Source organism: Electrona antarctica (genome assembly GCF_951216825.1).
Source record: "Electrona antarctica genome assembly, chromosome: 17".
NCBI lineage: Eukaryota > Metazoa > Chordata > Actinopteri > Myctophiformes > Myctophidae > Electrona > Electrona antarctica.
The window spans coordinates 36,147,380-36,159,770 of NC_136798.1; the positions used below are offsets into that span (position 1 = coordinate 36,147,380).

Consider the following 12,391-nt stretch of genomic DNA (forward strand, 5'->3'; position numbering starts at 1 on the left):
AACGTGTACACCATATTTGCGCATGCCAGCGAACATGTGCATCATGGGGCAAAGGCAGTGACACCCCAGATGCTCCGTTATTCCCACTCCTTCCTTGCTTCCTTCCTTGCTCTCCTTCCTCCAAGCCCGCCCTCCTCCGTTTGTGCCGGGCAAAATGTGATCATTATTTGAGGCACTTACGCTCTCTGATGATGTCTTGCCTTGATCGGGGGCGCAGGTGTGAACCTGCCGAAAACCGTTGCATGTCACACGTCAGCAGCTCGTCACATACGACATGGTAGGATATGTTGTAAGTTAAAGTGTTAAAAGACCACCACTTTTCAACCTATCTTAATTTAATTGGTCCTCACTAATGTTCATGATAAAATAGCACCATTTTTCAAGTGGTGCAACCACTTCCTTAAGTGACTATGTGTGTGGGTGGGTGTGTGGGTGTGTGGGGGTGTGGGTGTGTGGGTGCGTCTGAGCACGAAAACAGCATGGTTGTAACTCTGTCATTTCTCAACCGTTTCGGACGCGGGGCGGCTCGTCGGAATCGGGCCGGCACCCTGGGTTCGTTCCTGTGGGTCTGGAACCCCCCGAGGACCCCCACACGGAGTTGCACCACTTACTTCACACGGGTGTGATTTTTTTCTACTCAGTCTGTGTCTCATAGGAGGGTTTCTGAACTGCCCACAGACCTCCTATGAGACACAGGCCGAGTAGGAAAAAATGGTGGTGTTTTATCATGAACATTAGTGAGGACCAATTATATGAAGAGATGTTGAAAAGTGGTCCTTTAAGAATATATGCAATCTTTTCCAAAGGTAAACATAAAGACAGTTCCCTGAACCACTGTGTAATACTTGGTTTGTCTGCAGTCCTGGTTTTTAGTTCAGAGTGTCCTTCTCCTAGATGGGTTTGCCTTCCATGGCTATGAGCGCCATGCCTCTGGGCATGGGGCCCACTGTTGCTCCGAGATCCCCTACAGTCTGGCCTGGGACCTCACGATACCCAGTTACCGTGTGTGGCCTTATGAGGAGGCACTGCAGACGTCTTGGCGGTGGAGCGGCTTTGAACCAGCAGGAGGAGACTTACGCACTCGGCTCCTCTTTTCACCCTCCGCGAGGAGGGCTAGCCGGTGGCAGTAGCAGAGTAGCAAGCAGAAGCAGCCTGCACTAACTACAAGCTTTACCATCACTCAGCCCATTGGAGGCACCCTGGCCTTGATGTGACAGACCAATGTCCGGCAGCGTTTGGTTGTTGTTGTTGTTTTGGGTGCGGTGTGTTAGTAGCCTGTGAGTGCCAGTGACATTCAGCCACTGCACCTCCTCTGACCTCCCTGACCAGAGGTATTGTAGCAGGGGAGGAGGAGGAGGAGGAGGAGGAGACATAGCCTGGCATCGGCGTGGAAGATTTATTTCCAAGGGGCGGTTAAAGACAGATTCCAACGTCACCGCAAAAAAAAATCATCTTTGAATAGTGGGCTCTGATTGGTCATCCACAACTCTGGGGTGAGCGAAATGTAATTCAAACCGAGGAGTGATGCACCTCCGTCAGGACAGGAGACATCAGGACCAGAAGAGACACCTCAAAGTGACATTGGAGACGGACAGATTGATAGATATACTGTAACGAGGCACATGAGTGAATAGGGTTAGAATGAGGAAGAAACGTGTTATCGGACAAGAGGGTGGGGGGAAATGACAAGGAGGAAACAGTGAGAGGAGAAAGTGCAAAAGGAAGAGAAGAGGAACAGATGGATGGTTTGAGAAGTAAGTGGGAGGTCTTATCCTTCTTATCCTAAATGTCTTGACACCGCACGCACGCACGCACGCACGCACGCACGCACGCACGCACGCACGCACGCACGCACGCACGCACGCACGCACGCACGCACACTCACACTCACGCGCACACTCACACGCTCTCACACGCACGCGCACACTCACACGCACGCGCGCACACGCGCGCACACACACACACACACACACACACACACACACACACACACACACACACACACACACACACACACACACACACAGTCACACACACACAGTCACACACACACAAACAATATGTGCCAGACCCCCATGTGTACCCCCATCTGGCAGATCCTGTCATCCAATCACATGGTGCCCTGTGTGCTTACACCGCCATGTTAATATCAGGTGTAAATGTGGCATTTGAGTCACACAGTCTCACTGCAAATGATTTTGTCATTTGACAATGAGACAAATAGTCTTTATTTGCCAAGGTGTGTAAACGATTGGGTTGTTCAGAGCTGAAGCCTCACTTTCGTATTGATTCTTGCCGTATTATAATAATAATAATAATAATAAGGTGTGCCAGCATTTATTTTTATTTTGTATTAGACCTTTATTTATCCAGGTAAATCCTGTTGAGATACCAAGAAGTTGCAAGAACGTTAAAACAAACTAAATGAAAGTATATAGCAAATAACATAATACAACATTAAAAGCACCTCTATAGGAACCATGGCAGTGCTGTTGGGATTTCTTGACAAGTCGGCGAGGGAGTTGGCGCCGAGAACATGGCAGTTGCTGCTGGCGGGTCCTCGCTCTCTTATTGTTACACAGCCATTCTGGGAACTGTCGCCTCTAGCTCTTTCACTCTGGGTTGTCTTATGCTCATTGTATGCTTAGTTGCACGCGAGTGGAAAATAGACACCCTATAACAGGGTTCCCCAATAGGTGGCCCGCGGGCCATTTGCGGCCCGTGGAGCGCCCCCTTGTGGCCCCTGGAAGAATTTCAAAAAAAGAAAAAAAAGAAAAAAGTTTTTTGTTTTGTTTTGGAGGGTGTCCCAGATATAAATGGCATTCAATGGGGGTCAGTAGCCTATGCATGTCAAACTGGGCACCCCCTCCAGGACCACTGGTGGTCCCCGGACCACTGGTTGAGAACAATTTTTAATTAATTAATGAAAAAATAAAAAACCCAATTTTTTGCGTGCGGACTCGGCCCCCTACCTGGTTCCCTAGTCAAAATATGGCCCTTGAGGAAAATTAATTGGGGAACCCTGCCCTATAAGATCACAACACGGCACGGTCATTTCCTCTCCCTTTGGCCTACTGAAAGGTGGATTTTCAGGTCTGTTAAAAAGGCCGCCAGTGATTTGCAGAGTTCAGAGCATTCCACACTTGGGTGGCAGTGCTGTAGATGGATGGAGAATTTACCCATGTTTGTTTTGTAAGTGGGTGGTGCCAGATCGTTGTTCTCGCTCCCTCTAGTATTGTTGCTGTGGGTGTCGCTCACTTGTTTGAGGTAATTAGTCAGCTATGCGGGTGCTGAGGGCATAGCATGCGAAGTTGCATTTACATTTTTTAAATGTCAATCCCAATTTCAATTGCTTTAACCCATTCTGGGTGGGAACCCCTTTTGGTGTTTTAACTAAGCATTATGTTATACTTTAGCTATTGAAAAATAGCAGATCTACAAGCTCATAGGCCACCGAGTGGCACGCTACGAGCTTGTAAGTCTGCTATTTTTGAAAAATCGTGAAAATGCGGCACAAATCTTTGAATATATATTCTTTCAGAAGACTTATTTTTTTAAATTTCGACGTCAGGCCTGTCTTCTACCCGGATCCAACCTAGACATCAAAATGCGTTGCAAAAAGATGGGTCCTGGGCCCCAGGCCTAAAGATGGGTCCTGGGCCCCAGGCCTAAAGATGGGTCCTGGGCCCCAGGCCTAAAGATGGGTCCTGGGCCCCAGGCCTAAAGATGGGTCCTGGGCCCCAGGCCTAAAGATGGGTCCTGGGCCCCAGGCCTAAAGATGGGTCCTGGGCCCCAGGCCTAAAGATGGGTCCTGGGCCCCAGGCCTAAAGATGGGTCCTGGGCCCCAGGCCTAAAGATGGGTCCTGGGCCCCAGGCCTAAAGATGGGTCCTGGGCCCCAGACCTAAAGATGGGTCCTGGGCCCCAGGCCTAAAGATATGGGTCCTGGGCCCCAGGCCTAAACATAGTAGAATGAGTTTGTTTCGGGAGGTTTGGAGCTTAGTCTTTAGTGACATTGAGCTTCCTTTGCACCCAGATAAACTCCAGTGTCTCCTCCGCTTTCTTTCCACACCATCTGCAGCAATGGCAGCAGTGTGCGGCGGCCGAGTTTGGTCCATGCTTCACATGCCGCTGAGTTCCTTCGCCAGCGATGTCGCTCACAGTGACAGTTCAGTGTGCAGTGGCATTTTAGCTTGCATTGATTCAGCCCTAGGAGTCCCAGGATGACTTATCACCCTCTCTGTCCCTTTATCTCCGCCCTCACGCAGGTCAATTCATGGCTGGGCATTTGATATGCTGTAGTTGCTTTTGGGCACAAACCTTGTATCTTAATTCAACATTAATGCTCTACTTTGTCGCATAAGAGTCTATAAGAGTGTCGTATAAGAATTAGCAAAAACAAATAGCCGATCTACAAACTCACGTTGTACATCGTACAGCATTGTATAAATTAGGGCTTAATTGGTTAAACTAACAGTTTGTATAAAAGATGCTGGTTCATCTCTATCCCTCCCTCTTCACTTCCTTTTGATCCATTCTATTGGCTTCAGTTTGTCAGGCTGTGCCGAGGCCAGGGCAAACATTTCCTCTGTCAACAAAAGGACAGCCTTGGGAGTGCTGTCGCACACAATAGTCTAACAAAGCAGCACAAGAATGAAAGAAAAACTGTTATTGACAATGAAACCGAATGAAACCCCCTTAAAACATCTGTGATTAAAAAAAACGAATGAAAATATCATCTGATATGAAGATGATTTGCCAGCGTTTCTACAATCATGTAGAAAGAAACCTGCTGCTACTGCAACCGCATGCATCATGCAGATAAATGGTCTTAAAGGCAAAGTTTGTCAAATTGAGGTGTGTCTTCTGGTCAAATACAGTACATGTAGTAGAAAGCATTGTACAGTACATACTGCAGAAATACACTTATTACTGCTATATGTAGGGTAGAGCTAGCTGGCTTGCAATCTTAACAGTCTACATCTTTATATGTTTACTATTACTACTGATGGGAGACAGATGAAACACAATTTTACTGTCGAACATCACGATTATGGCAACAAAATACACCTTTACATCCAATTTACTGACAGTCTGCAACTTTGTTGTTTTGATGCTTATCTCTGAGATGACAGTTTTTCCCTAATCTGACTTCGTCCTTGATCTTTCCCTTCTCACCCTGCATCGTCATGCACGCATAACGTACAGTTGGGTGCCACCGATATTGTCCCTTATCATTTGACCCATTTAGGCCTGACCTCAATTTAAAAAAATCCTTCTAAATCCTCGGTGGCGCGCTACGAGCTTGTAGATCTGCTATTTTTCAATAGCTAAATTATAACATAATGTTTAAAACACCAAAAGGGGTTCCCGCCCAAAATGGGTTAACTGTCCTTTTGCGCAGATCACGCAAACCTCAGCAAAAAGAAAAGGACAATATCGATGGCCTCCAACTGTATTGCAGAATGCGGGCCACGTTCCTCCATTGTGTCCTTGCCTTCGATCTATCTCACTCCACTGGTCAGAAAGGGAGCTGATGGGAGAAAGCAGTTTTGCCGAAAGCAACCCTAAGTCTCTGCTTGGATCAGATCACGGTCACTGGAGAGAAAAGAGCAGAGAATGGAAGGTGGAGTCTTACAAAAAAAGAAAATAATTGTTTGTAGGAGGGGGGGGGGGGGGGGGGGGGGGGGGGGGGGGGGTGGCTGGGAGCGATGCCAGGGAGCGATGAGTCAGTCTGTTGTGAGCTGAGAGGAAGAAGATGAAGGGACCGAGGTAGAAGAAATTGTTGCCTAGTCATACAGCCTGCCATGGGGGTGTGGTTGCCTCCTAGCCATGGAAACAGGCACTGCAGATATTATGGATGTCACCGCTGAGGCAGGGCAATGTGACTGCGATAATGAGGCCTGGTGGCGGCGGTTAGTGTCCAGTCCCACCTCCACCCACCTTACTGTCCAGTCCCACCTCCACCCACCCACCCACATCATGCTGTTTCACACAACAAACAGAATGGCCGCCTCCCTCCTTCTTTCGCTCATTGGATTCCAGAAGGTCTCACGCTGGTCCAGCGGGGCCTGTACTGATTATGTTTGGGTCAGAGACAACCAGCTCGAAACTTTATTTTAGCCTCCCGGTCAAACACGTGGTCTGAGAAACCGCCAGCCGGGGTTTTGGCATTGAGCGAATAACCGATATCTCAAAGATATGCTGCTGAAGGTGCTTTAATTGTCCCTTGTTTTAGTACTGACTCATGCAGAGACACGTGGGTCGATGTGTATCTGTGTTGATCTGTCTGTGAGAGAGATATAGAAGAGAAATGGTGGTTGTCTGGCTTCCCTGATGAGGACCCTTGTCTCCTTTGCTTCCTCTGTCTTCCTTCCTCCCTCCTTTTCCCTTTTTTGCTCCCTTGCTTTAGCATGCTCTTTTTTTCCTTGCGCCCCCTTCCCTCATTACAGTATATGTTATCCATGTCTTAAGGCAACATACTGTAAGTGGGCAATTTTGTCAATATAGATATAGCCCTCAGTGGTTTTGTTCCTCAAACGCTGTTTGATTTTCTACCCTTCATCCGTCCCCACCAATTCTGCAGTTCGTATCTTCCTTCTGCATTGCAGTTCGACCTGATTCGCATTGACATTATTTGATTAGCGTCAGGCGAGCATATCGTATTTGATGAATGATTAACCCTCGTTCAACTGGGCGAATGGACTAAAAATACATTGTTATTCACAACAACAGCCTGGGGGAACAGGGAGCTGCCCAGTTCTGCCACAATGTTATACCGTTGCGCTTTTCCCAGCTGGAACCGACATTCAAACTGTCAGTGTTGTGGTCACACGTAGCCTAGTGGTCACAATACAAATGTTAAAGGAGCATTCAGTGATTTTGAGTGATTTGGAAAACCACCCAGTCCGCCCCGGTAACAAAATGTGCACATGCACGCTCTACAGTGGGGGGAAGTGCAACAGGCCAACAGCATGTGCACCAAGGCCCGCCCCCACTCGATCATGATTGGAGGAAGGCCCCTCTCATCCTGATTGGATGAAGGCTTTGCCACCCGCCACCAAAACTGAAACTAGGGTTTTTTGACCCCAGGGGCTCACTGGGGACAGGGAGGAACTCCGTATATGGTCAGCACACTCTATAGTAGGGAGGTTTATAAAAAATAAAAGAAGAAATAAGTGATATTTGAATGAAGTGAAATCACTGAATATACCTTTAATGTAACTCTGAGATTGTTCAAATGAACCAAATGGACACCGCAGGTCAATTTGGTTCTATATATGTATTGTATACATAAACTGTAAGTACACTCTCGGAGTTACAAATGGATACATCAACACTGAAGACCTTACTAAAGGGCCATTCACACTGTCACTATAACAAATATAGTTTGAGTTCACACCAACCAACAGTTGTTGCTGTTGTTGCTGCGGTCAGAATCATCGTAGCCTATAATGTCTCTTCATGCCCAAGAGACGTGATATCTTGACATATCAGTTTAATATTCACGTGCTCATTCTCAGTTAGGTTATTTTTTTAATCCATTTTGGGCGGGAACAATTTACAATTTACAATTTAGGCATTTAGCAGACGCTCTTAATCCAGAGCGACTTACATTAAGCAATAACAAAAGCATGGCATACATCACATATATAAAAAAGTAGTTATCATGAATCATGCGTAAACTAAGAACGTAACAGTGGAGTATCTACTGTATGTTAACTATACATACTATACTATATAATATATTATACATGTGTACTATAAAGTGCTATGACTACATAAAGTGCAATTCTAGAGCTGTCTACGTACCCCTTTTGGTGTTTTAAACATTATGTTATAATGTAGCTATTGAAAAATAGCATATCTAGTACAAGCTCATAGTGCGCCACCGAGTGGCGCGCTACGAGCTTATAGGTCTGCTATTTTTGAAAAATCGTGAAAATATTTATTTCAGAAAACTGGAGGATTTAGAAAACATTTTTTAAATTTCGACGTCAGGCCTAAATGGGTGAAGCTGCATATATTACAGCTCTCGGAAAGCCATTTGGACATTGATGATGACCTTTCTGTAGCTACAGAGACAGATACGGTTTGACAAGCAGATACGGATAGGTTAAGGAATACCTGGAGGATTGATTCACAACATACAGTTGGGTGCCACCGATATTGTCCCTTATCATTTGACCCATTTAGGCCTGACGTCGAAATTTTAAAAAATCCTTCTAAATCCTCCAGTTTTCTGAAATAAATATTTTCACGATTTTTCAAAAATAGCAGACCTACAAGCTCATAGCGCGCCACTCGGTGGCGCGCTATGAGCTTGTAGATCTGCTATTTTTCAATAGCTAAATTATAACATAATGTTTAAAACACCAAAAGGGGTTTTGCGCAGATCACGCAAACCTCAGCAAAAAGAAAAGGACAATATCGATGGCCTCCAACTGTAAGCAGACATTGTGAGTTCAAATCTCAGACTGAGAAGACTGAGAGGTGTCTTGGTTATTGAAGTTTTTGCAGGCTCTAATCTTAAATTGAAGAGCATGCAATAGAACTAGCTGAGGATGAACCATATGTATGCCCTACAATGCAGAGATTGTGAGTTTGAAACTCACAGACCAAGAAGTCTCTTGGTTCAAAAAAGGATGATATTTTTGTACGCTACGTATGAAACTCAGAAACAACTCAAACAACTATGAAATCAAACTGGTGTGATTTTAAACTAAACCGATTCAACCACTTCACAAAAGAAAACCAAAACGTTAAATATCCCAGGCACAGGAGTATATATCATACCAGTGTCTTCTGCTTTTTGAGTTATCTATGTTGAAGAAAGTGCACATTAACATTCACACTCATTTCCATTTCAACGGTAAAGTCACATCAGACAAGGAGCGGGAGCTGTCAGTAGCAAAAGTTGGTCCTGACAGTCTGCTGGAGGCTGATGGCAGGGGAACAGCTTCCCCTGAGAGAGCAATGAGCTTTGATGGGGAGATGAATGAATGACACGGTGGAAGGAGTCTCAGACTTTATAAAGCAGGTAAACCGTGTGCAGCTGCACGACTTTCCAGCGACAGATAGAATAGTGCATAGTTACAAATAACAACTGCAACGTGATCACATCACACACCCCCCGTTATCCCCAGTGATATGACCTTATTCCCAATTGATATTATCCATCGATGGCTATAATAAAATGTGGGGTGTGTATAGGTGTGTGACTCACCATGAGAGCCGGACTCCACAGCTGTTGGGCGTGAGGAGCTCCTGGTTGTACATGAGAGCCAGACTCCACAGCTGTTGGGCGTGAGGAGCTCCTGGTTGTACATGAGAGCCAGACTCCACAGCTGTTGGGCGTGAGGAGCTCCTGGTTGTACATGAGAGCCAGACTCCACAGCTGTTGGGCGTGAGGAGCTCCTGGTTGTACATGAGAGCCAGACTCCACAGCTGTTGGGCGTGAGGAGCTCCTGGTTGTACAGCTCTGCAGGCTTACGGGATGCAGCTGGTTGTACAGCTCTGCAGGCTTACGGGATGCAGCTGGTTGTACAGCTCTGCAGGCTTACGGGATGCAGCACGTGAAGAATACTATATACTGTACAGATCCATTTATTTATTTTTTATTTTTTTATAATATTTATTTTATTTGGAAAAAGCAGTACAATAACAGCATTTATATGCATACATAGGACACAAGTGCAGTTCCCAGGAATTATTTTTTTTCACCCCTCCTCCCTCTCTCCCCCCTCCAAGTGACTCCATCTCCAGTGTCTCTGTAACATCCTTGCTTTCTTTAGGACTACATATGGCATCAGGTCAACACCTAACAGGGGCAAAGGGCAATATCGCTTCAGAGTGTACATTTCAGAAGGAGAAAAAGAAGAAAGAGTGGGCAGACAAAAGACAAAGACAAAGACAAAAAAACAACAACAACCAAGAAACGAAAGTATTTACAATATTGCTGAGGGGGACAAAAACAAAACAGCTTTGTATTTCGACCATGAGAAGAGGAAGGGTGTCTTAAACATTTTCTACAAAGATACAGATCCATTTCTACAAGCAGTTGGTCAGTGGTTGTGATGCGATGTCACCACCCTCTGTCGGTTGTGCAATCAGAATACTTGTTCTCTCCGTTATCCTTCCTTAGGCCACGCCCATTTGGGCCAGAATACATGTGCCATTTTGTGTTTTCTTCAACACACACTGGGCCTCTTTGCGGTGATCTCGGCTGAAGAGTACTCGTTACTTAGGTCGGCAGTTTCCTCCATCGTATTTGCATTAACGGTTCTGCAAACGATTCGTTTTTTTCTCATCTGCGTTCATTTGGCCACACCTCTGATTTGGCTCAGCTGTGTGCATGTGTGCATACTGTATTTGGTGTAAATCACGTTGATAAATGAGGCCCACTTTGTGCTCAACTCCTACGAATTCTGTCCACACAAACCGGTACACATTATCTCATGGGGTCATCTGATCAAGACGTATGAGAGATTTCTCAGATCCCGTTCCGACTGGCTATAACTGGCCTTCCAAAGTTCTGCAGGCTCTGGCGGAGACCTGTGCTCAGAGGAGCACACATACACTTTTCTAGTTTTATCATGTCTTTGCTGCAAACCTGTTTGCAAACCTGCAGAAAATGGAGATGGAGAATTGGAGCTGTGGTGCTGTTTCCCACTCGTTTTGAATGAGTCATTGTCTCTAGCCTTGGAGGCAGCGCGCGTGTGGGGGAGACTGTCATCTCAAAGCCAATGTGTTTGGCCCTGCATGCTACCTGTGTGTGTGTCGTGACCACTCCATGCTGGAGTGATTTTTGAGAAACATCCTCAGCGAGAGTTTGCACATGACACATAAACACGCACGTATACACGCATGCAAGGTTGTGATCTCATGGATCCAAAATAGGAACGCCAGGTTGAATGTGGTACACTGTAGTATTTCACCAGTGACAACTGGTGAAATACTTTAAATCCATTGGACCATTTCAGACATTTTTTGTGAGGATATGCAAATAAAGACAACTCACACACACTTTACAGTGTACACACGCACATGCACACGCACATGCACACGCACATGCACATGCACATGCACATGCACATGCACATGCACATGCACATGCACATGCACATGCACATGCACACAAACATATGAGCATCCATCCCACCCTCGCATGCATGGACGCACACATCTGCACATTAAAGTTAATTACTTTCCACCTATTGGACATAAACATAATGGTGCTTCTTGTCAAATTATATCTTGTTAAATGTGTGTGTGTGTGTGTGTGTGTGTGTGTGTGTGTGTGTGTGTGTGTGTGTGTGTGTGTGTGTGTGTGTGTGTGTGTGTGTGTGTGTGTGTGTGTGTGTGTGTGTGTGTGTGTGTGTGTGTGTGTGGAATGGACAGATGGTGGTTGTGTGGCGTGTTGTGTTTGTGTGCTTATGTGCGACATGTTCTCTCGTGATGATGGTGTGCATTTGGCCTATTTATTTAGTTTACTCAAACGTCTCTTCCCCAACCATAAAACATGAACCTTGGTTGAAAAAAAAACCCCAAAGTTGTTGTTTAACCCATTTTGGGGCGGGAACCCCTTTTGATGTTTTAAGCATTGTGTTATACTTTAGCTATTGAAAAATAGCAGACCTACAAGCTCATAGCGCGCCACCGAGTGGCGCGCTACGAGCTTGTAGGTCTGCTATTTTTTTTAAATCGTGAAAATGTGACGCAAATCACAATTTCTGAAAACTGTCATGATTTAGAAGACATTAATAGAATCTGGAATCAGGTCGAAACGGGTTAAGGCTTATTCATACTCCCGTTTTAGGTGATGACGTGACCACTTAAACGGTGGTTAGTAATAATGGAGAGATGTGTCGGGGTGAGCGGTGAGTCATTATCACCGCGGCGTGACGTCATGTACTGTAGTAGTTTTCCCCCAACCACACCAACCTAAACCTGGAGTATGAATAGGTCTTTACTGCCTCTGCAGCATACAGTAGAGTTACGAGTCGTGCGTGTGCGTGCGTGCGCGTGCGTGCGTGCGTGCGTGCGTGCGTGCGTGCGTGCGTGCGTGCGTGCGTGCGTGCGTGCGCGCTGCGCGCCAGCGGCTGTGTGCGTGTCGCCGATCCAAACCACCTTCTTTTCGCTGCTCTGCAAGACATGCTGAAACCAGACCTAATCTGATAGGCAGCCTTGCTGGAAGGTCATGGTTCTTTTATAAGCGAGGTGCTGACTACACTTTGTCTTGTACCGTACAAGCCCTATAGCATGTCCAACTGACACCTTATTTTTGTTCAGCTACACTACAGTCCCAGTAGTACCAGTCGGCACAATTCGTGGCCAATGAAACTTGTTTTCGATTATTTTATTTCTCCCCTTCAACAACACCAATTGAAGTAT

General features: G+C 45.9%; 1 protein-coding gene across 1 annotated transcript in view; it reads left to right on the forward strand.

The window, feature by feature from the left end:
- stxbp5a (syntaxin binding protein 5a (tomosyn)) overlaps positions 1–12,391 on the forward strand; it is a gene marked incomplete at its 5' end in the record, with an annotated part of 168,772 nt that overhangs the window by 73,701 nt on the left and 82,680 nt on the right. The window lies entirely within an intron of this gene.